Source organism: Palaemon carinicauda, chromosome 25 (genome assembly GCF_036898095.1).
Source record: "Palaemon carinicauda isolate YSFRI2023 chromosome 25, ASM3689809v2, whole genome shotgun sequence".
NCBI lineage: Eukaryota > Metazoa > Arthropoda > Malacostraca > Decapoda > Palaemonidae > Palaemon > Palaemon carinicauda.
The window spans coordinates 102,814,328-102,839,102 of record NC_090749.1 but is presented as its reverse complement, the minus strand read 5'-3'; the positions used below and the strand labels follow the sequence as shown (position 1 = coordinate 102,839,102).

Below are 24,775 nucleotides of genomic sequence, written 5' to 3'. Positions count from 1 at the left end.
GGAGGGGGAGCGCAGTCCTCTGCCCCTCACTGAAGAAGATGCAGTAACACCTCCTAGGAAGTCAGACCGGGCAATCCCAGGGACAAGGAGGAGACAAGGACTCTTCCGGGGGGAGAGACGAGTCTACTTTGCTAGGGGAAGCAACACCGTCTCTCAAGGACCGAGGTTGTCCAGGAGTTAAAGGGCCTGCGCTACTGCTCAGCGGTTCCCCGGTGGAAACCGGACGAGAAGAATCTTTAGAGGAAGGTCGGTAGGGCGGAAGAAGAAGCTTTGAGTTTCTTCTGCTTCGAGGAAACCTTCAAAGGAGATGAATCCCTTTTAGACTTCTTCTTTCGCCATCGCCCAAACCTCTCCCACTGGGAGGCAGACCACTCCCTACACTCATTACAGTTGTTGTCTATATCGCACCGTTGCCCCCGACAGGTCGGACACAAATGGTGGGGATCGGTATCCTCTGCGGACATAAAGTTCCGGAGGACCGGCCCTCGGGTCCAGGGGAGGTACGCATGGCTGCAGGGATGCACACACAAACAAAATGAAAAGAAAAAGCACAAAAAGTTAGTAATGGCTGTCTAAATTGGTGAGGAGGAAGAGCATTAACAACCGTTCTCCATCCTAGCCAAAAGCAAAGGGAAGGACATTCTCAGTTGTGTGAATGAGAGGGGTAGCTACACCCCCCCACCTCACTAACTAGCAGTGAGGGTGGTTAACTCTCACTAACTTTTAATGGCTCGTCCTTTCAGCTTCGCTGAATGTATTACCCCTCTAAATAGCATTGGTTTGTATCCCAGTTACGGAACAAAGACAAATTACTTATAAAATTTGTCATTTATCCCGACACTAATACAAACCCTTGCTATTTATAAGAATTGACTTACCCCTTTGGGAGGTTAAGTACAAACCAACTGGATGGTCTTGGACCCAGGGTTTTCCCGTATGTGACTCACACGTAACAGGGAGAAACCCTGATACTTCCCTAAATAATTTGTGCAAAGCACAGTCAGTGGCCTGAGCAATCTGTGAGATTGTGTGATACTAGCAGTGTGACTAAGTCTAGATAAGAATTCTCAGAAACATGACAAATTCGGAGATAATTTGTATTTTTCTTAACCATACAAACCTTAGCTATTTACATAGGGGTTTACTTTCGGCGTAACTGAAATGACGAGCCATTAGAATTTTAACGAGGGTTAATTACCCCTGCGCTAGTTAGCAAGGGGGTAGGGGAGTGGTAGCTAGCTACCCCTCCACCCCTCACACACCGGTGAACTGCTTCACTTCACTTAGAGGTAGAACTTGCCTTGGGGGACAGGGCTGGTGGGCAAATATGTGTAAATAGGTAAGGTTTGTATGGTTAAGAAAAATACAAATTATCTCTGAATTTGTCATTTGTTCCGTAACTGAAATACAAACCACGCTATTTACATAGGGTGACTTACCCTTAGGTAGGGTGGAAAGTCCCCAGCCTTACTGGCTTTGGCTTACCCGGGGACTCAGAATCCGAGTGAGCAGCACTCGAGAAAAAGTCCCTGCACCTCGCAAGTTTCTTACGCAAGAAACGTGCGGCCTATATAAGCTTGTGTGTGGACGGAAGAAGTGTGACTTGTCCTAGGAAGTCAACCTGAAGTCCTTTAGCTGGAATTCTAGGCTACGACGTTCCCAATACCACCTCGTCAGGGTATGGGGGACGTGACAGTATTAACTTAATACTAGGAACACAAGGAAGCATGGTTTACCTGCAGAGGTTTGAGGTCAGCTATGCAGAGAACCCAGGATGCTGCTTTCCCCAAGAGAGGGGAGGATGAAGAAAGAAGTAAGGCCCAGACATACTTCTTTCATTCATGCAGTCTAAAACCGGGTAACAATGCCCTCAACCTTCTGCTACCTGTCCATTAAGGAGCCTGAGGTTAGACCAGCTGTTGTGTAGCCACCACAGGCCCGATAGAAAACGTATCAAGGCTCCTGTGGGTCACGTCCTGCAGGTAGTGGGCTGTGAAGGTCGTTTGACGCTTCCAGACTCCGGCTTGAAACACCTGCGTCAAGAGTAGTTCCTCTTGAAGGCCAGGGACGTTGCGATGCCTTTGACATCGTGTGCTGTAAGGCGACGTGACGGTGGAGGGTCTGGATTCAGGGCATCATGGATGACCCTTTGAATCCAGGCTGAAAAGGCATTCTTGATGACCCTCCTCTCCGTCCTCCCTGTGCTCCCAAACAGGGCTTGCACGCGAGGACAAACTGCAGCTGTTCTTTAAGATAACCCCTTTGACTCCTTACTGGGCATAGTAGGAGAAGGTCTGGGTCATCTGTTACAGAACGGAGACTTGAAATCCTGAAGGAGTCGAACCGAAGGTCCGGGAACCCAAGATTTTGAGTCTAGTAACTAACTCAGGGACGAACCTGAACGTTACCTCCACCTATCCTCTTGAATGGGCAACGTCGTACGAGAGACCATGAAGTTCGCTGACACGCTTGGCCTAGGCCAGAGCGAGCAGGAGCACCGTCTTCCAAGACCGGTGACGATCAGAAGCCTGGCATAATGGTTCGCAGGGAGATCTCTTAAGAGCCCTAAGAGTCCGAACCACTGTTCCATGGAGGAGGTCTCACTTCCGACTGGGGGCAGGTAAGTTCATAGTTTCGTATGAGCGAAGAAAGATCTAGCGATGAGGAAATATCTATTCCTTTCAGCCTGAAGGCCAGGATTAAGGTTGAGCGATAGGCTTCCACCGCCGAGAGCGAAAGGCGCATTTCCTCCCGCCGATATACAATAACTCCGCTATTGCTGGAATAGTGGCATCAAGGGGAAAGGTACCTCTCCCACAACACCAACCACAGAAGACTCTTCACTTTGCCTGGTAGACCCCTGCGGATGACTTTCGCAGGTGTCGAGACATCCGCTCTGCAACTTGTTGCGGAACGCCTCTCTCTGTGAGGAGATGCTGGATGGTCTCCAGGCGTGAAGCCGAAGCAATGCTACGGCTTGTGGTAGATGTTGCAGTGTGGTTGTTTGAGTAGCTCGTGTCGTGGGGGAAACTCTCTCAGGAGTTCCGTCAGGAGATGCAGAAGTTCCGGGAACCACTCTGCATGATGCCGAAGCGGAGCTATCAGAGTCATCGACAGGTTGACCGATAGTCTGGTCTTGTTGAGCCCCCTTCTCAACAGACAGAACGGTGGGAAGACGTAGACGTCGATGTTGTCCCACCGTTGTAGGAAGGCATCTTGCCAGAGTGCCTTGGGGTCTGGGACTGGGAGTAGTACAGTGGCAGCTTGAAAATCAAGGCTGTCGCAAACAGGTCCACAAGGTCAGGACTTGTTGGCTACCAGGTGGGGTCCGAAGACCACTCGGTACTCTCTATCTGTGAGGCCCTGCTCAGACTGTCGGAGAGCACATTCCTTTGCCCGGAATGAAGCGAACCGATAGGGTATTGAGTGGACTTTGGTTCATCACAGTATCTCTACTGCAAGATGAGAAAGCTGTTATGAAAAGGTACCTCCCAACTCGTTGAAAAAAGCCACTACCGTGGAGTTGTCGTTCACGGAGTGACTCGCCAGGGTCTATTGGAAGTGTTGAAGGGCCAGAATACGGCCTTCATTCCTAGCAGATTGATGTGGAGGTACTCTTCTGGTTCTGACCATAGACCTGATTCAGAACGTGCACCCCCCCCCCCCCCCCGTGTTTTGACGAGTCCGAGAACAGCATCAAATGCGGGGGAAGGAAGAGAAGATCCATTCCCTTGCAAAGGTTTCCATAGGTTAACTACCACTGCAGGTCCATTCGTTCCGCAGGTCCCAAAGAGACCAGAATGTCCGGGGAATCGTTGTCTTGATTCCACCGGGACCTGGGCCGCCAATGCAGGGATCTCATCCCGAGGAGGCCGTTGGAACTAGCCTGGCCAAGGAGGAAAGGTGACCTAGGAGGCATAACCAAGATTGGGCTGGAAGCTCTCCTCGTCTGAGGAAAGGTTCTGCGACTCTCCTCAGCCTTGCTATCCTGTCATCTGATGGGAAGGCTTGGAGATCGGAGTTTAATATCATGCCTAGATATCCCAGTTGTTGAGATGGAAGCAGAGAAGACTTCTCGAGAATTACCATGATCCCTAGATCTTGGCAAAGTCCCAGAAGCTTGTCTCGGTGTTGAGGAAGGGTCGATTCCAGGACTGCCTGGGTTAGCCAGTCGTCCAGAAAGCGAAGGAAACGGATGCCGCTCCTGTGTGGCCATGAAGATAACAGGGTGAACATTCTGGTGGACACCTGCGGTGCTGTGGAGAGATCGAAACACAGCACCTTGAACTGGTATATCTTGTTGTCTAGGCTGAATTTCAAGTACTTCCTGGAAGACGGATGGATTGGGATCTAGAAGTACCCGTCCTTCAGATCCAGTGTGCACATGAAGTCTTGTGGTCTCACTACAAGCCTGATCGACTCTGCTGTTCCACGCTGAATGAAGTTTGTTCGACAAACTTGATCAGGGCTGAGAGGTCGAGACAGGTCTCCAGCCTTCAGACGCTTTCTTACAAGAAAGAGTCGACTGAAGAAGCAGGGGGAGGGAGCCGTCAATGACCTTTTGGAGAGCATCCTTCTAGAGCATGGCCTCGACTTCTGCCCGAAGGGCTAGCCCCTTTGCCGATCCCATGGCATAGGAGCTCAGCGACACTGGATTCGCTGTCAGTGGAGGTAGAGATGTAAAGAACGGGACGCGATATCCTTGGCTGATCACGGAGATCGTGCTGGAATCGGCCCCGAGTTGCTGCCACCTGAGCGCGCAACCTTAGGCATCCCCCCACTGGGGACCATGCAGGGGGGTTGCCAATCCTAGCGTTTGCGGCCTCGGCCGCTCCCTCAGGATTACTGCCTCTGACAGGAGGGGGCTGCTGTTTAGACACCTTGTCTTAGCTGCAGGGGCTGGTTCCGATGTCCTAGGCTGACGAGACTGTTGTTGTTGAGGCGCTGGAGGTTTGTAGGGTCTGGATGCAAGCGTCTATGAAGGAGCGAACCATGATTCGCTTTCTCCGCCTCTCAGCTGTCCGTTCCCTGTCCTTGGGCTCAAAACAAGGTCTTTCCAAGAGTGGAAGAGTGTCTGAGCTTGCCGACATCCATGGTTGGGACTTCCGAGAGGAACCTCTCGGTCACTGCATCTCAATGCTTCAACATCGAGTTTGCCCACAAGTTGGAAACTTGGTAAGCCGGGAAACGAGGTGCTCGTGCCCGAGAGGAGAAAAGTTTCCATGACCTTCCTGGAGCTCTCCTTGAACAAATTCTCGGATCGCAACAGGATGCCCAGAGATCCAAGCCAGACAACCAGCCACGAAGTGGCCCGCATGGCACACTTTTAGGCTTTCTTCTGGCTTAAGATCTCCGAAGACGAGAAAGTCACCAGCCGGGCGGAGAACTTCTCGAGAGAAGAACTCCCTGGGGAGGACCTTCCACGGAATGATGAAGAGGAAGGGCTAAAACCAGGTTCCCCCATGATCTCGAAGTACCTCCTCTGCTGACGGCTGACAGACGCAGTGTCAGCGACTCCCGCTAGGGGAAAGGGAATCGAACGATCCTGAGGAGTAGAGATGATGGGGCCTGCCTGAAAGGAAGGAGAAGAATGTTGCCCAGACCTCTCTGAAGATTCTTCACGCTCTTGTATGTGTCATGCTCTGCGTTTACGGGGAGAAGATCGTGAACTGGAAGTATGCGCCCCAGAAGACTCGCCAGTTTACCCGTGTTGCGATAACCCGACGGGAATAGCGGTCGAAATCACCCTGGCGCTCGCGCGATGGCAAATCGTTGGTTCGCGCGCGGGCGAACGTGGGCGTGCATGCATGTGGGTGCGAAGGCGCGCAGGCGAAAGTGCGCATGGGCGCGCAGGTGAGGGCGAGCGCGGTTGAAAGGACGAGCGCTGGTGATCGGGAGACCAGTGGCGTGTAGGCGAGCGATGGCGCGTTGGCGAGCGATGGCGCGTTGCCGAGCGATGGCTCACTGGTGGGAATCGCGCTGGTGCTCGCGCGATGGAAAATCGTTGGTTCGCGCGTGGGCGAACACAGGTGCGCGTGGGCGCGCGGGCATAAGGGCGAACACAGGTGCGCGTGGGCGCGCGGGCATAAGGGCGAGCGCAGGCGGGCGGGAGACTGATGGCGCGTAAGCGAGCGATGGCGCTCTGACGCGTCTTGGCAAGCGATGGCTCGTAGGCGGGCGAAGGCGCGTTGGCAAGCGATGGCACGTTGGCGAGCGATGGCACGTGGTTAAGCGATGGCACGTTGGCAAGCGATGGCGCATTGGCGAGCGGTAGCGCGTTGGCGAGCGGTGGCGCGTAGCGACCGATCGCATACAGGAGAGTTAACGCGTGGGCGCGTAAGAAACCTACGACGATTGAAGCGTTGGCGCGTTGAAAACGTTGAAAATCGCGCGGGCGCGTAGGAGATCGCTGGTGCGTAAGGAGAGTACAGGGGTGCCTGTGAGCGCCTGTGCGCTAGCTTAGGTGTCTCCTGGGCGGCGTGGTGAAGTGGAGGCGTTGCGAGTCCAGAAGAACCTGTGAGCGCCTGTGCGCTAGCGTAGGAACTTCTTGAACTGCGAGACGAGGCAGGAACCAGGAGATCGTAGGAGTGTAGTTGCATGGCCAGGAGAAATGTGTGGCAAGACGTATGAGAGATCATCGGCGAGGAGGCGAAGGAATAACTCCTTGCCTGCGCCCAGATCCAAAGATCATGGGCGCGTGGGCGAACGATAGCACGTATGCGCACATCAGGAAGGGGGCGCAGATGCGCGCTGGCGAGCAGGTGCACGTGGAGTTCAGTAAAGAAAAACCTCCCTGCTTGCGCCCAGACCCGGAGACCGTGGGCGTAAGGGCGAACGTTGGCGCGCATTGCGCACATCAGGAAAGGGTGATCAGATGTGCGCCGGAGAGCAGGCGATCGTGGGCGTTCAGGAGACCGTAGGCGCGCATGGCGCGAAGCCGCACAGAAGGTGTCAGAAGAGTTGGCGATCAGGAGTTGATTCAGTAGAAGTCTGGTCCACAGCAGGAGAGCATTTACGAACTACAGTACTGCGCGCAGTAGAACAAGGTTGCACAGGTAAAAAAACCTGGCACCAAAGGGCTTACTCACATGTGAAATAAGCCCTTAGCCCCTAAGGGACCGGTGCCCGTTTGGAAAACGGGGTGGAGAGGCGCCCACAGCACTACTGCGTCCAGGAACAGAGAAAGAAGACAAGAAGATCTGGCAGGTGTCGAAGATCATGAAAGAACTGCTGACAGGTCTAGAGAAGCAGCTGCAACTGTCTGTTCTCGTCGAGGAGGATCCTCTGCGGCTGAAGATGAAGACGACCACGGACAGGAGCACCATCATCAGTCCTCCGAAGAGGAGTCTCTGTCAGTGAACTCCCCCGAAGAAGAGAGACACTTACAGGAGAGACCGTTGGACTCAGCTGCCCCCTCGAAGATGTTCGGAGGGGGGAACTGAGCCTTCAGCAACAACAGCAGTAGGAAGTCCTCCGAAGAGGAGTCTCTATGAGTGTCCTCTCTCGCGAACGAGAAAGAACACTTCGAAGAAGAGACTGATGAAGGCGCCCCTTAGGGCCGTTGGATCAGCAAGCTGACCATAAAGAGCAACCCTCCGAAGAGGAGCTCCTGCAGTTCCTCAGCCTCTTAAGCGTAGCTGCAAGTGCGACGGCTCAGCACCAAGAGCAAAATCGCATGAACACCATGGTCCAGCCTTGCAACCGCTCAGCCCCTTGAGTATGGTTACAAAAACGGTAGCTCAGCAACAAGAGCATAACCGCCCGAGGAACAGAAAAACAAAAAAGGTAGGAGAAGAAACCCCCCTGAAGGGGAAAAAACTCATACCTGGGAAGGGAACCTCCCTCGTAAGGGAAGAGCTCACCCAAGGAGGCGAACCTCCAGAGCGTTCTATATGAACTAAGGAGCTGACAGATGTCACGGGAGAACTTCTAGCAGAAGGAACACGCCCATGACGAAGTCGTAGAGGAGGCGGCAACGGCAGACTCCCCAGGCCCCAACAGGACAGCTCGCTACGTGAGCACATTAGGCAAACGAAAACTAGATAGTTAACTGTGAAAATAAAACAATTAGTTAACATTAATTCCCCCGGGGGAACTCCGAAGAGGAACCCCTGCGAGAAAAGAATATAAGAATTACACACAGGAATGCGCCCTCCTCCCCCACTGACACTCACGGGAAGGGGGGGGGAAGGCGGAGAACTGTAACAAAACAGAATTATGACAAATTCGGAGATAATTTGTATTTTTCCTAACCATACAAACCTTAGCTATTTACATTGGGGGTTTACCTTTCGCCGCAGCTGAAATGACGAGCCAATAGTTTTTAACAAGGGTTAACTACCCCCGCGCTAGTCAGCGGGGGTAGGGGAAGGGATAGCTTGCTACCCCTCGCCCCCCACCCACCGGTGAACTGCTTCACTTCACTTAGAGGTAGGACTTGACTTGGGAGCCAGGGCTGGCAGGCAAATATGTGTAAATAGCTAAAGTTTGTATGGTTAGGAAAAATACAAATTATCTCCGAATTTGTCATTTGTTCCGTAACTGAAATACAAACCACGCTATTTACATTGGGTGACTTACCCCTTAGGAAGGCTGGAAAGTCCCCAGCCTTACTGACTTTGGTTTTGCCCGGGGGCTCTGCCTCCCAGTGAGTAGCACTTGAGAGAAAGAGCCCCTGCACCTCACAAGTTCCTTGCTTCGCTAGGAACGAGTGGCCTACATAAGTTGTGTGTGGAGGGAAGCGTGACTCGTCCTATGAAGTTGACCTTGAGACCGTTAAATAGGAATCTAGGATAGGACGTTCCCAATACCACCTTGTCAGGGTATGGGGGACGCGACAGTATTAAACTTAATACTAGGAGCACAAGGAAGCATGGGTTACCTGCAGAGGTCAGCTATGCGAAGACCAGGATGCTGCTTCCCCAAGAGAGGGGAGAATGAAGAAAGAAGTAAGGGTCAGACATACTCTTTCATTCACGCAGACTAAAACCGGGTAACAACGCCCTCAACTTACTGCTACTTGTCCATAAAGGAGCCTGAGGTTAGACCAGCTGTTGTGCAGCCACCACAGGGCCGATAGAAAACGTATCGAGGCTCCTGTGGGTCACGTCCTGCAGGTACAGTAGTGGGCTGTGAAGGTCGTTTGACGCTTCCAGACCCCAGCTTGAAGCACCTGCGTCAAAGAGAAGTTTCTCTTGAAGGCCAGTGACGTAGCAACGCCCCTGACGTCGTGTGCCCTAGGGCGACGTGACGGAGGAGGGTCTGGATTCAAGGCGTGGTGGATAATCCTTCAAATCCAGGCCGAGATGGTGTTCCTGGTGACCATCCTCTTCGTCCTGCCTGTGCTTACAAACAATGCCCGCACTTGAGGACGAACTGCAGCTGTTCTCTTCAAGTAGTACCTCAGACACCTCACTGGACATAGTAGCAGCTGGTCTGGGTCGCTTGTTACAGAACGGAGACTTGCGATCCAGAAAGAGTCGAACCGTGGATACGGCACTCCAGGATTCTGAGTCTTGGCAACAAACTCAGGGACGAACCTGACCGTTACCTCCCCCCATCCCCTTGAATGGGCGATGTCGTACGAGAGACCATGAAGTTCACTAACTCGCTTGGCCGAAGCCAAAGCGAGCCGGAAAGCCGTCTTCCAAGACAGGTGGCGATCAGAGGCCTGGCGTAATGGTTCGAAGGGAGGCCTCTTAAAGAGCCCTGAGAACGCGAACCACGTTCCAAGGAGGAGGTCTCACTTCCGACTGGGGGCAGGTAAGCTCATAGCTACGTATGAGTAGAGAGAGTTCTAGCGAGGAAGAAATGTCCACGCCTTTCAGCCTGAAATCCAAGCTTAAAGCTGAGCGATAGCCTTTCACTGCCGAGACAGAAAGGCGCATTTCCTCCCGCAGATATACGAGGAACTCCGCTATTGCTGGAATAGTAGCATCGAGTGGAGAGATACTCCTCCCACGACACCAACCACAAAAGACTCTCCACTTCGCCTGGTAGACTCCCTCAGAGGACTTTCGCAGGTGCCGAGACATTCTCTCCGCAACCTGTTGCGAAAAGCCTCTCTCCGTGAGGAGACGCTGGACAGTCTCCAGGCGTGAAGCCGAAGCGAGGCTACGGCCTTGTGAGGGATGTTGGAGTGGGGTTGTCTGAGAAGCTCGCGTCGTGGGGGAAGTTCTCTCGGGAGCTCCGTCAGGAGCTGCAGAAGGTCCGGGAACCATTCCGTGTGATGCCATAGCGGAGCTACCAGAGTCATCGAACAGTTGACCGATAGTCTGGTCCTGTTGAGCACCCTTCTCATCAGACAGAACGGTGGGAAGGCGTACACGTCGATATTGTCCCACCGTTGCTGGAAAGCATCTTGCCAGAGATCCTTGGGGTCCGGGACTGCGGAGCAGTACAGAGGCAGCTTGAAATTCAATGCTGTCGCGAACAGGTCCACGGTCGGGGAACCCCACAAAGTCAAGACTTTGTTGGCTATCTGAGGATCCAAAGACCACTCGGTACTCACTATCTGCGAAGCCCTGCTCAGACTGTCGGCGAGCACATTCCTCTTTCCAGGAATGAAGCGAGCTGATAGTGTTATCGAGTGGACTTCGGTCCACCTCAGAATCTCTACTGCAAGATGGGATAGCTGCTGCGAAAAAGTATCTCCCTGCTTGTTGATATAAGCCACTACCGTGGTGTTGTCGCTCATCACCACCACGGAGTGACCCGCCAGGGTCCGTTGGAACTGTTGAAGAGCAAGAAAGACGGCCTTCAACTCTAGCAGGTTGATGTGCAGGCACTTTTCTGATTCTGACCAAAGGCCTGAGGTCCTCTGGTTCAGAACGTGTGCTCCCCACCCTTCTTTTGACGCGTCCAAAAACAGTGTCAATTCCGGGGGGAGGACGAGAAGATTCACTCCCTTTCGCAGGTTCTTGTCGACCAGCTGCCACCGCAGGTCCGTCCGTTCCAAAGATCCTATCGGGACCTGTACGTCCGGGAAATCGGAGCCCTGATTCCACCGGGACTTGAGCCGCTACTGCAGGGATCTCATCCCGAGGCAGCCGTTTGGATCCAGACGAGCCAGGGAGGACAGGTGACCTAAGAGACGCAACCACGATTGGGCGGGAAGCTCTTCTCGCCTGAGGAAGGGTTCCGCCACCCTCCTCAGCCTTGCTATCCTGTCGTCTGATGGAAAGGCTTTGTGGAGATTGGTGTCTCTCAACATACCTAGATAAACCAGTCGTTGGGACGGCTGCAGAGAGGACTTCTCGAGGTTTACCACGATCCCCAGATCCTGGCAAAGACCCAGAAGCCTGTCTCGGTGCCGAAGAAGGGTCGACTCCGAGTCTGCGAGGATCAGCCAGTCGTCCAGATAACGAAGGAGACGGATGCCGTTCCTGTGCGCCCAAGATGAAATCAGGGTGAACACTCTGGTGAACACCTGAGGTGCTGTGGAGAGACCAAAACATGACAAATTCGGAGATAATTTGTATTTTTCCTAACCATACAAACCTTAGCTATTTACATTGGGTTTACCTTTTAGCGTAGCTGAAATGGCGAGCCATTAGAATTTAACGAGGGTGTATTACCCCCGCGCTAGTTAGCGGGGGTTAGGGGAGTGGTAGCTAGCTACCCCTCCCCCCCTCACACACTGGTGAACTGCTTCACTTCACTTAGAGGTAGGACTTGTCTTGGGGGACAGGGCTGGCAGGCAAATATGAGTAAATAGCTAAGGTTTGTATGGTTAGGAAAAATACAAATTATCTCCGAATTTGTCATTTGTTCCGTAACCGAAATACAAACCACGCTATTTACATTGGATGACTTACCCCTTAGGAAGGGTGGAAAGTCCCCAGCCATACTGGCTTTGGCTTTACCCGGGGACTCAAAATCCGAGTGAGTCGCACTCGAGTTAAGGAGTCCCTGCACCTCACAAGTTCCTTGCGGAGCAAGGAACCGTGTGGCCTACATAAGCTTGTGTGTGAAGGAAGAAGTGTGACCCGTCCTAGGCAGTTGACCTGGAGTTCCAGAAGGAACTCTGGGTTAGGACGGTCCCAATACCACCTCGTCAGGGTATGGGGGACGCGACAGTATTGACTCAATACTCGGAACACAAGGAAGCATGGTTTACCTGCAGAGGTTTGAGGTCAGCTATGCAGAGACCAGGATGCTGCTTCCCCAGTAGAGGGGACGATGAAGAAAGAAGTAAGGGCCAGACATACTTCTTTCGTTCATGCAGACTAAAACCTGATAACAATGCCCTCAACCTTCTGCTACCTGTCCAAAAAGGAGCCTGAGGTTAGACCAGCTGTTGTGTAGCCACCACAGAGCGATAGAAACGTGTTGATACTCCTGTGGGTCACGTCCTGCAGGAAGCGGGCTGCGAAGGTCATTAGACGCTTCCAGACTCCAGCTTGTAGCACCTGCGTCACAGAGTAATACTACTCGAAGGCGAGGGACGTGGCAATGTATCCGACATCGTGCTGTAGGGCGACGTGACGGAGGAGGGTCTGGATTCAGGTCGAGATGAATGTCCTTGAGTCCGAGCTGAAGAGGTATACTGGAGACTCTCCTGTGTGTCCTTCCTGTGCTTCCAACCCGGCTGCACGTGAGGACAAACTGTAGCTGTTCCCAAAGATAACCCCTCGATTCCTTCACTGGCAAGAAGGAGAAGGTTTGGGTCATCTGATACAGAATGGTGACTCGAAGTCTTGAAGGAGCTGGACCGAAGGGCCGGGACCCGAAGATTCTGAGGGCCGGGACCCCAAGATTCTGAGTCTAGCAAACAACTCAGGAGCGAACCTGAATGTTGCCTTCCCCTATTCCTTAGAAAGGGCGGAGTCGTACGAGACCAAGAAGATTGCTTACACACTGGCCGAGGCCAGAGTGAGCAGGAGCACCGTCCCCCAAGACGGAATACGATCAGGGGCCTGACGTAATGGTTCTTGAGAAGATCTCTTAAGGGACTAAAAGTCCGAACCATGCTCCATAGAGGAGGTCTCACTCCGACTGGGGGCAGGGACTTTCGCAGCTTCGCATGAGCGAAGAAAGGTACAGCGGGAAGGAAAAAGTCTATTCCTTTCAGCCTGAAGGCCAGAGAAAGGCTGAGCGACAGGCTTCATTGCCGAGATCGGAAAGGAGTTTCCTCCCGCCGAAAAGCAATAAGTCCGTTATTGCTGGAGAAGAGGCCTCAAGGGAAGAGGTCTCTCTCCCACGACACCAACCACAGAAGACTCTCCACTTCGCCCGGAAGACCCCTGCGGATGACTATCGATGGTGACGCGACCTCCGCTCCGCGACTGTAGCGGGTTGTCTCTTCTTGAGGAGGCGGCGTAGTGTCTCCAGGCACGAAGCCGAAGCGATGCCACGGCTCATGAAAGATGTTGTAGAGTGGTTGTTAGAGTAGCCTGTGCCGTGGAAGAAGCTCTCCCGGGAGTTCCGTCAGGGGAAGCAGAGGGTCCGGGAACCGTTCTGCGTATAGTCACAGTGGAGCTCTCAGGCCCATCGAAAGGTTGACAGACAACCTGGTTTTGTTGAGACCCATTCTCAACAGACAACAATGGTGGGAAGACGCAGGCGTCGATGTTGTCCCACCATCACCGGAAAGCATCTTGCCAAAGAGTCTTGGGGTCTGAGACTGGGGGGGAAGAACAGCGGAAGCTTGAAGTTCCAGGCTGTCGCGATCAGGTCCCCCAGGCCAGGACTTGCTGGCTACTAAAGGCCAAAGACCCCCAGGTACCCTCTATCTGCGAGGCTCTGCCCAGATAGTCGGAGAGAACATTCCTCTGCCCGGAATGAGCGAGCCGATAGTGGTATAGAGAGGACCTCGGATCATCTCAGTATCTCTACTGCAAGATGCGAAGGTATGAAAATGCGTCCCTTGCTGGTTGGAATACGCCAGTACCATGAAGTCGTCGCACACGGAGCAACTCGGCAGGAACTGTAGGATCGTTAGAGTGGCCAGACTATGGCCCCTAAGCCTGCCTGAATGATGGAGAGGTATCCTTCAGGTCCTGACCATAGGCTTGAACCGGAACATGCGCCCCCCCCCCCCCCCTTTTCTTTGACGAGTCCGAGAACAGCATCAAAATGTGGGGAAAGGACGAGAATATCCACTCCCATCAAGATGTTCCATAGGTCAACACCCATTGCAGGTCTAAATGTTCCGCTGGTCCCATAGGGGCCAGAAAGTCCGGTTAATCGTTGCTTTGATACCACCAGAACTTGGGCTGCCCCACAGGGAACTTATCCTGAGGCGACCGTTCGCGACTTTAGACGGGTCAATGAGGAAAAGAGACCCAGGAAACGTTCCAAGGTAGGGCTGAAAGCTCTGCTTGACTGGGAACAGGTACTGCGACTCTCCTCAGCCTTGCCACAGTCAACTGAAGGGAAGGCTCGGAGGAGGCAACAGCATCTGGCGTACCCAGGCAGTCACCCATCCAAGTACTGACCAGCCAAACGTTGCTTAACTTCGCTGATCGGACGAGAAGCGGTGTTTCCAACGTGGTAAGGCCGTTGACTCAATATCATGGCTAGATACCTCAGATGTTGAGGCAGAAGTAGAGAAAGCTCTTAGCAAATTACCATGATCCCTCACTCATGGTAAGGACCCGGAAGCTTGTCCCGGCGTTGAAGGTCGAACCCGAGCCTACCGGAGTTGACCAGACCTCGAAAAGGCGAAGGAGGTGGAAGCCTGCTTCTGAGCGGCCATGAGGAAAGCAGGGAGAGTTCTCTGGGGAAAAATGACAAATTCGAAGATAATTTGTATTTTTCCTAACCATACAAACCTTAGCTATTTACATTGGGTTTACCTTTTAGCGTAGCTGAAATGGCGAGCCATTAGAATTTAACGAGGGTGTATTACCCCAGCGCTAGTTAGCGGAGGGTAGGGGAGTGGTAGCTAGCTACCCCTCCCCACCCTCACACACCGGTGAAACTCACTTTCACTTAGAGGTAGGACTTGTCTTGGGGGACAGGGCTGGCGGGCAAATATGTGTAAATAGCTACGGTTTGTATGGTTAGGAAAAATACAAATTATTTTCGAATTTGTCATTTGTTCCGTAACCTAAATACAAACCACGCTATTTACATTGAGTGACTTACCCCTTAGGTAGGGTGGAAAGTCCCCAGCCATACTGGCTTTGGCTTTACCCGGGGACTCAGAATCCGAGTGAGTCGCACTCGAGTAAAGGAGTCCCTGCACCTCACATGTTCCTTGCGGAGCAAGGAACCGTGTGGCCTACGTAAGCTTGTGTGTGAAGGAAGAAGTGTGACCCGTCCTAGGCAGTTGACCTGGAGTTCCAGAAGGAACTCTGGGTTAGGATGTTCCCAATACCACCTCGTCAGGGTATGGGGGACGCGACAGTATTGACTCAATACTCGGAACACAAGGAAGCATGGTTTACCTGCAGAGGTTCGAGGTCAGCTATGCAGAGACCAGGTTGCTGCTTCCCAGTAGAGGGGACGATGAAGAAAGAAGTAAGGGCCAGACATACCTCTTTCGTTCATGCAGACTAAAACCTGATAACAATGCCCTCAACCTTCTGCTACCTGTCCAAAAAGGAGCCTGAGGTTAGACCAGCTGTTGTGTAGCCACCACAGAGCGATAGAAAACGTATCGAAACTCCTGTGGGTCACGCCCTGCAGGAAGCCGGGCTGCGAAGGTCATTAGATGCTTCCAGACTCCAGCTTGTAGCACCTGCGTCACAGAGTAGTATTACTCGAAGGAGAGAGACGTTGCGATGTATCCGATATCGTGCTGTAGGGCGACGTGACGGGGGAGGGTCTGGAGACAGGTCGAGATGAATGTCCTTGAGTCCGAGCTGAAGAGGTATACTGGTGACTCTCCCCCGTGTCCTTCTTGTGCTCCCAAATCGGCTGCAACTGAGCACAAACTGCAGCTGTTCTCAAAGCTAACCTCTCGATTCCTTTACTGGCAAGAAGGAGAAGGTTTTGGGACATCAGAAACAGAAAGGTGACTCGAAATCTTGAAGGAATTGGACCGAAGGGCCGGGACCTGTAAGTTTACTTGTGAACGAAGGTTCTGGAGTGGGAGGTGAGACCTTCCGGACTCACCAGTGGTAGCTTATACACCCCCCCCCTGGAACCCCCCCAAGCGGCGGCGCGAGCCCTAAACCACGCCCCCTTGGGCGGAGTTACCAGGGACGAGCGGGTTGACTCGGCAATGGAAGTCACATTTTTGAAGTTGTAATAGAACAAAAAATAACACAGAAGTGGTTGAGCTTACCTTGGTAGTGCAAGTTATGAAGGAATTACTGTGAAGGTGCAAATTGTTGGACATAAAGGTCTTTTTACTAGTAAATTCAATCTTCTTGTGCTCTCTTGGTTGATATGAATATTGAAAGATTCCAGTTAGTTTGTTTTCTGTGGAATAATAGTGATTGTATGTGTGTGTTCTTGTATATAGCCTACTCTGTTGAATTATGAAGTTGTTAAAATATTCCCTCCTAAGTACTGTACATGGTCTCCTCGGCTCACGGGGGAAGGGTTGGAGGGTGACCCAGACTTTGAGTCCGGAAGGTCTCACCTCCCACTCCAGAACCTTCGTTCACAAGTAAACTTACAGTTCTGGAGAGGGAGGTCTCAACCTTCCGGACTCACCAGTGGTAGCTAGGCAGATGCTTCAGGGGGCTTGAAGATGAAGTCCAGCGACCACAGCATCGAAAGCTCCCTGTAAGCCGAGGAGAGCATAGTAAGAGCTGAAGACAGAGTCGCTTCTCCAATTCATTCTGGACATGATTTCTTGTATAGATACACCATTGTATAGCAGTCTTGATGAAGCTTGACCCCTTATAGAGTGAAAATTCGTTGACTGTTTAGTTGCATTTGGGTCGGCTCTGAAAATGCACTCCCTAAAAAGTTGTCTCATTTTTTGTAGAGACATTATCTTGAAGTGTTCATCTAGCCATATGTGGTCTTTCCTGTCTATGTTTCTTTCCATACAGACTTTGTTTGTGTATTCCAAATAGAAGTTCAATTGTCTGACTGGACATATTTTTGGTCTGTTAGGAAGCTTCCTAAAGCTGATCTCTATTGGCGTGTAGTTGTTCTTTTGGTTTTTGGCCATGAAGGAAGGGTGGTTCCGTAAGACAATGTGTTCTGGGGTGAAGGTGCTCCTGGAAATGCTGAGATTGTTAAATTGATTAGCTCTTAAAGGGCAAGCTAAGGCTACTAGGAACAAGGTTTTCTGTGTCAGTAGTAAGGTAGAGTTATCTCTCGTGGTGTTGAGAAACGAAATTACTTTGTCTAGATCCCAGCCAGGGAACTGGTGAGAATTTCTAGGTTTCCTTCTATTAACTCCCGATATCATTGCTTTGACATATTTGTCCTCTGCAAGACAGTAACCTGGGAAATAGCCTGACAAGATAGGACCTAAAGCTGCTCTGTAGCTCTTCAGGGTGTTGTAAGACAGACCCTTGTCTATAAGGTGAGTGAAAAATAAAATAATTGCTAACAGGGGGAATTTGTTGTCTCTTCCATACTCCTTGTGAATGAAACTTTTAAAAATGTTGTATAGGTTTTCATACTTGTGCAAGGAGCTGTCCCTCAAGCTGACAGCAATTTTGGAGCAAACCTCAGGAGGAAAGACGTTAGGGAGCTGATCCTTTAAATTTTGAAGGCGATCAAAGTTGATTGGAGCTTTGCTGAGGGTGAGATACAATCCTTGAGAACTATCTGGTAGTCTTCGATCTTCACAATATATCGTTTGTGCTGCTTCGCGACTGACTTCACTAATGGAATCCATGGTTCCGTCCCCTGCGATATGGTGCAGAAAAGCATATTATTATTGCATTCTTTATTGATTTTAAAAGCTACTTTGTGTAGTAAGAATCCTGGTGGAAAGGCATAGAGAGGTGTTGATCCCTTCCAGCTAATCGTAAGTGCATTATTGCTGATGGCTTTTTGGTTTGGAAGAGATGAACAAAACTTTTTGCACTTAGTATTGAAGCCATTTGAGAACAGATCTATTTCCGGGGTGAAATTGAAGTCAGAGCAGATTAAGGAGAATAGACTGTCACTGAGTGAAGTTTCTGTGTGAATGGAACCCAGGTCCCTGGAAAGTGAGTCTGCGATGGTGTTACTTACTCCCCTGATCCATCTGGAATTTATCTGTATGTTGTGATCCTTCATGGTACTAAGTATTTTCCTGACTAGTTCATGGGCTAACTTGTTTCTGATACTACCCTGTTTCCTTAGCCAACAATTAGTAACCTTTGAATCAACATGTATTAAGACTACCTTGTTGTATAACCTTGGGGTGAAGTGTTCCAAAGAATAGAAGCAAGCTAATAACTCTCTTACATTGATGTGAAGGGAGGATTCTTCATTTGTCCAAGTTCCATTTATTGAGAGCATATTACCCGCTATTACTAATGCACCTCCCCAACCCTGGTTGGAAGCGTCAGTGAAAAGTTCTGCATCTATCTGTGGTTTTGGAATGTTAATCTCTCTGTACATATGTCTCTGTTCCCATGGCTTTAGGTATTTTTTGAAGGTGTGTGGGATGATTTTGTACCCTGAATTAAAATAACTGTGGTATCTGTGGAGATATTTAAGATGGAATCTTCCCAAGCTTGTATAGGATGCACTAAAATTTAAAGCTCCGATTAACATTTGATAGGAATGCAGGTCGGATTTAACAGTTGGAGAAAGCTTTGGCCAATTCGACACACTTCTCTATGTTTTTCCCACTGGGATTCATAGTTTTCTTAATCATATTGTAATGCACTCCTAAAAATTCAATTCTTTGAGTCGGTTCAATTGTAGATTTTTTAAGTGAGATATTCCATCCTAAGTCTGACAAGATCTTAATGACTAGCTGAATGTGATTTTTACATTTTACATAATCTTTTGCTAATATAAGAATGTCATCAAGATAATTGAATATTAAGATGTTATATGAAGTTCTAATATACTTGATCACTGTGTACATTATCTTTGAAAAAATATAAGGTGCTGTCTTTAGTCCAAAGGGTATCACAGTCCATTTGAACTTCCTTTTACCTAGTTTGAAGGTTAGAAATTTCTGGCTACTTGCATGTAATGGAATGTGCCAATAAGCATCTTTTAAATCTAGTTTGCAGGCCCAAGAGTTTAGATGTAGATAGGGAAATATAGTATTGGCCTTGAGCATGGTAAAAGAAGGTTTTTTAATCATGGTGTTGAGCACCTTCATGTCAAAGATTAGTCGTACTGTTCCATCTGGTTTGAATTTATAAAATATGTGGTTGGAGTAGTAAAAGGAAGTTCTGGGGATCTGCTCTATGACACCTAGTTTTAGCAGTCTGTCACATTCACTTTCCAATATTTTACGCTTGTTAATTGAATAAAATCTATCTTTACCTGTTCTTTTTAATGACCTCTGGGCTTTAAGTTTATTATTAAACGGAATTCTCACCCCTTCATTGATAATTTTACAAGCAAAAGAGGCATTAGGAAGCTTTCTCCAACTATCAATATTCATCAATAATGACTTACCTATCCTATTCTCTGGGGGGCTCTGGGAGGAGTTATTCATTGGGTTTGAGGCCAAAGGCAAGGTTTCTTTACTTCTATCTTGATTTATAGCATTTGGCCCAATGTCATGATGGTCTGGTGCAGAGCAAAGCTCGTTATTATCTGGTGCTGAGCAAAGCTCGTTATTAACTGGTGCTGAGCAAAGCTCATTAACTGGTGCTGAGCAAAGCTCATTATTAACTGGTGCAGAGTAAACATCGTTATCAACTGGTGCATAGGATACTGGTGCTGAAAAAATCTCTCTTTGAACTGGTGCGGAGCATGGCTCAATTTCTAGGGTCTTTCTTTTCTCTGGCTCCTGAACTATTAGCTTGTCCATTTTGTGACCTCCCCCCCCCCTGTACCCACCTCGCCTATTACCTCTTCTAAGCGGCTGAGACTTGAATCTAAAGTTAGGGTTACCTTTGAGGAAACTGAACCTTCTTCCCTGAAATCTGCCCCCGAAGTTGAATTTCCTACCCCTGAAGTTTGCTGCCCCTCCTCTGAGGAGGGGACCCTTGTGAAAGCAGGCAGCAATGGCTGATTTTTGGTCTTCAGTTAAATTCCAAACTTCTTTAATGTCTGCTTTGATTATAAGATCTCTTATTTCTTCCTTGAGGTATCTAGGAAGTGCTCTGCTTCTGAAATTTCTAATCAAATTTTGTATGAGGTCTATGCTCCTCCTTAGGGGACCAATAATAATTTTGGACAAAAAATCAATGTCATTTACTTTGGAGGGGTATACAATGTGTGCCAGTGCTGCATGCCCTTGAAAGGCAGAAATACTCATTTTAATATTTTCAATGTCATAAAAAAATTTTCTCTTATAACTGTCATCAAATACCTTACCTTCAGGCCAGAAATTCAACTTTGGAGTATTAATTAATTTAAAAAAGTCTGAGAACTCCTTATTTTGACTACTAACAAAGAATTTATCCCGGTTATCACTATGGCCTTCACTGAAAGTTAATGCTACTAGTGAATTATTCAATTGAATTTTCCCTTCTCTATGAAAAGATGGTTCAGCTTTGAAATTGGTGGAAATATATGAAGGAATGGGTTTATTGAAGGTAAGAAGGTTGAAATCTTCGTAATCACTTTCATCTCCATTATTATAAAAGGAAAAGAGGTCTAAATTTGCACTTTCAGGTAATTCAGGTGATCGTCTTGAGCGCTTAGTAGGAGGGGGAGCCTCATTCATCTTAGCAGGTGAACCACTTCTGCCGAGATGAATGTTTAATATCAGTGATTTATTTACCATAGATTACAGTAATTGAAATTTTGTTCAACAGGTATAGTAAATATGGACAGCAGCGGACCTAGAAGGCTGAAGTCAGGCAATGGGGTTCACGACTCAAATAGCCCTCTTAGGTTAATTCAGTGCCATATTTAAGTGAATGATAAGTTTAAATCTGTTATTATTAATAAACTAGACCTGCCTCATATGTAACCCTTATCAGAAACCCCCCAGGGCCTAGGCTAGTGTCGATAGGTTTAAAGCGAGAAATGTAAGCTCGAACTTACCTGTGGTCTAGCCTACTGCCTATTAAGCTGCGTGCTTTTGATGTGTCAGGCAAGCAATTTGTTTTGTGTGCTTAATTATAATTTTGTAATATATAAAAAATGTTATTTTCATTAGTAAAATAAATTTTTGAATATACTTACCCGATAATCATGTAGCTGTCAACTCCGTTGCCCGACAGAATTCTACGGAAGGGATACGCCAGCGATCACTATACTAGAAGGGGGTGTACTCACCAGCGCCACCTGTGGCCAGGTACTGCAGTACTTCTTGTTGACACCACCTCAATTTTTCCTCGGTCCACTGGTTCTCTATGGGGAGGAAGGGTGGGTCAATTAAATCATGATTATCGGGTAAGTATATTCAAAAATTTATTTTACTAATGAAAATAACATTTTTCAATATTAAACTTACCCGATAATCATGTAGCTGATTCACACCCAGGGAGGTGGGTGAAAACCAGTGTACATGACTATAAGATAGCTAAGTATCCCGTATTTCATATTATCAGTTATTCAAAATAACAATGAAATTATAAGTACCTGGTAAGGAAGTCGACTTGAACCATTACTCTGCCTTTAATAAGTTCGTCTTCCTTACTGAGCGCAGCGTTCCTCTTAGGAGGCTGAACAACCCAAAGGTGCTGAAGTATACAGGGCTGCAACCCATACTAAAGGACCTCTACACAACCTCTAACCCAGGCGCTTCTCAAGAACGAATTGACCACCCGCCAAATCAAAAAGGATGCGGAAGGCTTCTTAGCCTACCGTAACAACCCAAAAAACAACAATAAAAGCATTCAAGAGAAAGGTTAAAAAAGGTTATGGGATTAAGGGAATGTAGTGGCTGAGCCCTCACCTACTACTGCACTCGCTGCTACGAATGGTCCCAGGGTGTAGCAGTTCTCGTAAAGAGACTGGACATCTTTAAGATAAAATGATGCAAACACTGACTTGCTCCTCCAATAAGTTGCATCCATAATGCTCTGCAGAGAACGGTTCTGTTTAAAGGCTATCGAAGTGGCTACAGCTCTCACTTCGTGGGTCCTTACCTTCAGCAAAGCAAGGTCTTCATCCTTCATGTGAGAATGAGCTTCTCTAATCAGAAGCCTTATATAATACGAAACTGCGTTTTTGGACATAGGCATCGAAGGTTTCTTGATTGCACACCATAAGGCTTCTGACTGTCCTCGTATAGGTTTTGACCTATTAAGATAGTATTTCAGGGCAAAGAACTCTTTCTAGCTCGTTACCCACCATGTTGGAAAGGCTAGGAATTTCGAACGATCTAGGCCAAGGACGTGAAGGAAGTTCATTCTTAGCTAAAAATCCGAGCTGTAAAGAACATGTTGCTGATTCGGATGTGAACCCAATGTTCTTGCTGAAGGCGTGAACCTCACTAACTCTTTTAGCTGTTGCAAGGCAGACGAGGAAAAGAGTTTTGAGAGTAAGGTCTTTGAAGGAAGCTGACTGGAGAGGTTCGAACCTAGGAGACATAAGGAACCTTAAGACTACGTCTAGATTCCAGCCTGGAGTGGATAAACGACGTTCTTTAGAAGTCTCGAAAGATTTAAGGATGTCTTGAAGGTCCTTGTTGGATGAAAGGTCCAAACCTCTGTGGCGGAGAACTGAAGCCAACATACTTCTGTACCCTTTAATCGTAGGAGCCGAAAGGGATCTCACATTCCTTAGATGTAATAGGAAGTCAGCTACTTGGGTTACAGAGGTATTGGTAGAGGAAACTGCATTGGCTCTGCACCAGCTTCAGAAGACTTCCCACTTGGATTGGTAGACTCTACGAGTGGATACCCTCCTTGCTCTGGCAATCGCTCTGGCTGCCTCCTTCGAAAAGCCTCTAGCTCTAGCGAATCTTTCGACAGTCTGAAGGCAGTCAGACGAAGAGCGTGGAGGTTTGGGTGTACCTTGTTTACGTGAGGTTGACGTAGAAGGTCCACTCTTAGAGGGAGAGTCCTGGGAACGTCGACCAGCCATTGTAGTACCTCTGTGAACCATTCTCTTGCAGGCCAAAGGGGAGCAACCAGCGTCAGCCGTGTCCCTTCGTGCGAGACGAACTTCTGAATGACTCTGTTGATGATCTTGAACGGCGGGAATGCATATAGGTCGAGATGGGACCAATTCAGCAGAAAAGCATCCACGTGAACTGCTGCTGAGTCTGGAACTGGGGAACAGTACAAAGGAAGCCTCTTGGTCATGGAGGTGGCGAACAGATCTATCGTAGGCTGACCCCACAAGGTCCAAAGTCTGTTGCACACGCTCTTGTGAAGGGTCCATTCCGTGGGGATGACTTGATCTTTTCTGCTGAGGCGATCTGCTGAGACGTTCATGTTGCCCTGAATGAACCTCGTTACCAGAGTGAGATTTAGACTTCTTGACCAAATGAGGAGGTCCCTTGCTATCTCGTACAGCTTCCTCGAATGGGTCCCTCCTTGCTTGGAGATGTAAGCCAAGGCTGTGGTGTTGTCGGAGTTCACCTCCACCACCTTGCCTAACAGGAGGGACTTGAAGTTCATTAAGGCCAGATGAACTGCCAGCAGCTCCTTGCAGTTGATGTGGAGCGTTTCCTGTTCCTTGTTCCATGTTCCCGAGCATTCCTGTCCGTTCAAGGTCGCGCCCCAGCCCGAGTCTGATGCGTCCGAGAAGAGATGAAGATTGGGGGTCTGAATCGCTAACGATAGACCCTCCTTGAGAAGGATGTTGGTTTTCCACCAAAAGAGAGTAGTCTTCATCTCTTTGGTGACAGGAATAGAGACTGCTTCGAGCGTCAAATCCTTGTCCCAATGAGCTGCTAGATGGAATTGGAGAGGGCGGAGGTGGAGTCTCCCTAACTCGACGAACAGGGCTAACGATGACAGGGTCCCTGTTAGACTCATCCACTGTCTCACCGAGCAACTGTTCCTCTTCAGCATGCTCAGGATGCATTCTAGGGCTTGGCTTATCCTTGGGGCCGATGGAAAAGCCCGAAAAGCCTGACTCCGAATCTCCATTCCCAGGTAAACGATGGATTGGGAGGGAATGAGCTGGGACTTTTCTAAGTTGACCAATAGACCCAGTTCCTTGATCAAGTCCAAAGTCCAGTTGAGACTCTCCAGACAGCGACGACTTGTGGGGGCTCTTAACAGCCAGTCGTCTAAATAAAGGGAGGCTCTGATGTCCGATAAGTGGAGGAATTTTGCAATATTCCTCATCAGATGCGTAAACACCATAGGAGCTGTGCTTAGGCCAAAACACAGGGCTTGAAATTGGTACACAACCTTTCCAAAAACGAATCTCAGGAAAGGTTGGGAGTCTGGATGAATAGGAACGTGAAAGTAAGCGTCTTTCAGATCCAACGAGACCATCCAGTCCTCCTGCCTGACCGCTGCTAGGACCGACTTCGTCGTCTCCATAGTGAACGTCTGCTTGGTGACATAAGCATTGAGCGCGCTGACGTCCAGCACCGGTCTCCAACCTCCTGTCTTCTTGGCCACCAGAAAGAGACGGTTGTAGAAGCCCGGGGATTGATGGTCCCGGACTATCACCACTGCCTTCTTCTGTAACAGGAGCGACACCTCCTGGTGTAACGCTAGCCTCTTGTCCTTTTCCTTGTAGTTGGGAGAGAGGTTGATGGGAGAAGTGGTCAGAGGGGGATTGCGGCAGAATGGTATCCTGTAACCCTCCCTTAGCCACTTGACAGACTGGGCGTCTGCACCTCTTCTTTCCCAAGCTTGCCAGAAGGTCTTGAGTCTGGCTC

At 49.4% G+C, this 24,775-nt stretch overlaps 1 protein-coding gene and 1 pseudogene across 1 annotated transcript in view; both read right to left on the bottom strand.

Annotated features, from left to right (window-relative positions):
• LOC137619178 (zinc finger protein 721-like) overlaps positions 1-24,775 on the bottom strand; it is a 177,023-nt gene that overhangs the window by 117,544 nt on the left and 34,704 nt on the right. The window lies entirely within an intron of this gene.
• On the bottom strand, positions 14,390-14,507 carry LOC137619335 (5S ribosomal RNA; annotated as a pseudogene).